Consider the following 4,294-nt stretch of genomic DNA (forward strand, 5'->3'; position numbering starts at 1 on the left):
CACAACTTTTTGCTCTCTACAACTGCCTGCAAGGAGGTGGTAGCCAGGTGGGAGCAACAGGACAAGAAAATTGTCCTCAAACTGCACCAGGGTGGGTTTGGATTGGTTAGTAAGGAAAATTTCTGCACTGGAAGGGTTGTCCAGCTCTGGCACAGGCTGGCCAGGGCAGTGGTGGAGTCTCCATCCCTGGAGGGGTTTAAAAGCCCTGTGGATGTGACACTTGGGGACATGGGTTAGTGCTGGGCTTGGCAGAGCTGGGGGAATGGTTGGACTCGATGATCTTAGAGGGCTTTTCCAACCTAAACGATTCCATGATTCTATGATTCTAATTAGTCTCATTTGCTGACACACAAGCCTTTAATTGCAAGTTGAATAATTAGACATATCTGCATATGCAAATGAATAGGGTTATACTATGTCACTCAACATGATTTCTCTGGAGACAAATAGCTCTCTATATTTCAGGAGAGAATATGATATATTAATTTACTTAGACAAATAACTTTATTTAGAACGAGCCGCTCTCATGTTTGTTTATATAAAGCAATAAGAGAAGAAATAGAAGAGATTTTATGTGGAAGGAAACAGCTGGAAGATACTAATTTATGGGGGGGGGGGAAATCCTTGCAAACCGAAATGCTTCTGTGCAGTGAGCAATGGGAGCAGGGAACCTTCTCAGGGCAGGAATCTTCTCTTGGGGGGTCGGGGGCTGTGTCCTCACTGGATCCCCGCTCCCATCCCGGGCATCCCAACCTCCTTCCTTCCTTCTTCCCGGCATTTCTGCATCCCGCTGCTGTGCTGGCCCCTTGTTCCCCATCCAGTGGCCGCTGCAGCTCGGGATGCTCAACCCTGCTCCCAGTCAGGCAGCACGGAGGGGGCAGCCGGTGCTGGGCACCCAAATTCGGGCCGGGACACGGACCTGCACTGACCGGAGCCCACGGGCCAATTCCCAGCCCGCCGTGTGTGCCGGGACACGGCAGAGCAGGAGGGGAATCCCAGGCTGCCCATTTGGGGGGCTCGGAAAAAGCGCACGGGGGAAGGGGGGGAGCGGCAGCTGCGAGGAGAGCACGTGGGAGCGGTGATGGCATTTGGGAGCAGGGATTTTTGGAGGCGGTGATGTTGGGAGTGGGGATATTTGGAAGCAGGGATGTTCGGAAGCGAGGATATTTCCATGCCCGGCCCGGTGTTAAGGTAATACCCGGCACAGAAGGGAAATCTGCCCCGGGGGACGCGGAGCGGGGACGGGTCTGGCGCTGCTCGCCCGGGACTGCCCCGGCGGCTGTGCTGCAGCCCCGGCGGCGGGACGGCCCCATGGAGCCGGGGTGGGACCCCCTGTCCCCTATGTCCCCCCTTGTCCCCCCGGTCCCCCCGGTCCCCCCCGCTCCTCCCGCGCCGTTACCGCGGCAACCGGGGCGGCTGCAGGGGCGCGCGGCGCCGGCAGGGGGCAGCACCCGCACGGGCCTGCCCGGGGATCGGGATCGGGATCGGGATGGGATGGGATGGGGATGGGATGGGATGGGATGGGATGGGGATAGGGATGGGATGGGATGGGATGGGATGGGATGAGGATCGGGATCGGGATGGGATGGGATGGGATGGGATGGGATGGGATGGGATGGGATGGGATGGGATGGGATGGGATGGGATGGGGATGGGATGGGATGGGATGGGATGGGGATAGGGATGGGATGGGATGGGATGGGATGGGATGGGATGGGATGGGATGGGATGGGATGGGATGGGATGGGATGGGATGGGATGGGATGGGATGGGGATGGGGATAGGATGGGGATGGGATGGAATGGGGATTGGGATTGGGATTGGGATCGGGATCGGGATCGGGATTGGGGGATGGGGATGGGGATGGGATGGGGATGGGGATGGGATGGGATGGGGAGATGGGGATGGGATCGGGATGGGAATCGGTCTGGGGACAGGGCTGAGGACGGGATAGGATGGGACAGGATGGGACGGGACGGGACGGGATGGGATGGGATGGGATGGGGATGGGGAACGGTCCGGGGACAGGGCTGGGGACAGGATGGGATGGGTGTGGGATGGATGCAGGCAGAGTGCAGCACACTCTGTTTCAATGCCAGGCATGTGCCCCTTCCCAGCACCCAGCGTCCCGTCCCAGCTGCCCTGCACAGGAATTGCCCTGCTGGCTCCTGCCAGCTCCATTTGCAGCCACATCCCACTCGTGCCACGCCAGGGCAGGGGCTGCTCTGTGCCACGTCAGGATCAGCCCCGTGTCTCTGCAGTGGAAGGATCATCATTTGGGGTTGTCTGATGCATTTTCCTGTGTTATTCATGCAGAAAAACAAGGATTATGAACAGGATTCCCATTCAGGACTCACACGTCTAGCAGGATGCCTAAATCGTGCTCAAGATTTCTAAAACCATCCCGAGTCACTGACTTGGCAGGATCTGATGATACAACTTGCTTCTCTTTGTTTCTGAACTTCCTCTTCCATCCTGATTTTGAACTTTTCGTTCAAGCATCACTGCCTTGACTTAGGAACAGATGTATCCATCATGGGAAGCTCACAGAAAGATTGGTGTCCCCCTTTCCTGTCCCTCTGCCCAGCTAAGGGAATGGCCACATCTGCTGTCAGCACAAATCAAATATAAAATTACTGTGAGCTACTCAAAGATATTCCTGGGTAAATTGGATTTTGGTTAACTCACACTTTATTAGTGAAATACAGCTATGAGCTAAAGGATATTGCAGTAAGCATCTACATTCTTAATGCAGACTGGTACAACACCCTTAATGCTCTACAGACAGCACTTCTTTAATGCAAGGAAGCCTTGTGATATCAAAAAGATGAGAAAAATGGCTGACAAGGCATCCAGACCTCTGTGCTATTTTTTAAAATCAAATTGCCAGACAGTCTCACTCAGGTGCTGTGTCATGTCTCAAAATTTTAGGATTCCCACAACCAAAACCCCCCTGAAGCCCTTCACGTTATTTAGTGTGTGCTGGTGCTGCAGGAGTTAACCAGTGGAGAGGGTGGAATCTGCATAGGGCTTATTTGGAGAAAAAAAAAGAAAAAAAAAAAAAGAAATGCAGCTTAGCTGAGTCTGAATGGGATTTGGGAATGGCATTTCTGAAGGGAAACCTGTCCTAGATCAGAGCTGCCACACTGTGGAAGAGGCATCTTGCTGGAAGCTGGTGAGGCCCTAATTCACACCCAGAAACATCCCTCCACGAGACACAGGTTATTTATCACTTCTCATCGTGGTGCTTTCCCCCAGGGTGGTGCAGGACGGTGATGGGTGGCCCCTTGGGGCTGCCTGTGGGTGCTGACACCCTGTCCTGGCCACCACAGCACCACAACCCGACCTTGCATGGAGCCATCCACCCCAAGGCTACACCAATGCTGCAATAATTTGCTCAAGATGAGCCTTTCCCCACTGTATTATCATTGTTTTGTTATTATTATCATAGTAATTATTATTGAATATTTCTACACACAGCATATTGGAGATGCATCCAGCCCAGTCTGCTCTGTGCAGTTTTTCCTACAGAAGAAGCTCCATGAGATTGATCCTTTCCCTTGCTCCAGAACCTGTTTCCCACAGGGGTGGATGTGTGCTGGGGGCATCCTGCCTTTCTCCCCTGGTTCAGGGGGGCTCAGGATGCCTGAGCCCTATTGCAAACTCCTCTGAGTGCCTCTGAAGTGATGAAATCACCCAAGTGCATTTCTGTCCCCCTCCCTGGGACAGCTCAGTGCTGAGTTCACGCTGTTCCAATGACACCCAGAGTCCTCACAGGCTTCCCTGCTGTGCCTGTGGGTGTGTTTGTACATGGATTTCCACGTGCACACACCCAAATATGCTATTTCTTGGAAAGGTGGTGTCACAGTGTCATGATGCTTTGCTAAAACCCATCAAGTTGTTATTCCCATTAATGCCTTCCTAATCCCAGTGTCTTGGTGAAGAGTGATCACACCACACTTTGGCTTTAGAAAAGCCATGGAGCTCTTTTCCCTAATTCCTGGTTTTATTCTCCCTACGTGGGTGCAGCATTTTAAAACAGGTTGCAGCTCAGCACTCCCCTTTTGATTCTCTCTAACCATTTCTTTGCACTGTGGCAACACAGAGCTTTCACAGCACAAACAAGTCCAAGGAATAGATGGATCTCCTTGCCATGATTTAAGTAAAGCAGATGATTAAATAAAGTTTCATTTCCCTGCCTGGTTCAGCAGCTCTCTCTTGCTCTATTACATTTCCTAACTTGCCTCAGCAGCTCTCTTACCCAGCTCTGTGACTCCCTTTCTGCACTTGAAAT

The 4,294-nt window shown here is 52.8% G+C and overlaps 1 long non-coding RNA gene across 1 annotated transcript; it reads left to right on the forward strand.

Moving 5' to 3' along the window:
• The first annotated feature begins 1,021 nt into the window (after positions 1-1,021).
• Positions 1,022-2,654, forward strand: LOC117004362. The gene is made up of 2 exons (XR_004419619.2): positions 1,022-1,191; positions 2,317-2,654. It is a non-coding gene; the product is annotated as an uncharacterized LOC117004362 (long non-coding RNA).
• The last annotated feature ends 1,640 nt before the right edge of the window (positions 2,655-4,294 follow it).

The sequence above is a fragment of the Catharus ustulatus genome, chromosome 17 (assembly GCF_009819885.2).
Source record: "Catharus ustulatus isolate bCatUst1 chromosome 17, bCatUst1.pri.v2, whole genome shotgun sequence".
Classification (NCBI taxonomy): domain Eukaryota; kingdom Metazoa; phylum Chordata; class Aves; order Passeriformes; family Turdidae; genus Catharus; species Catharus ustulatus.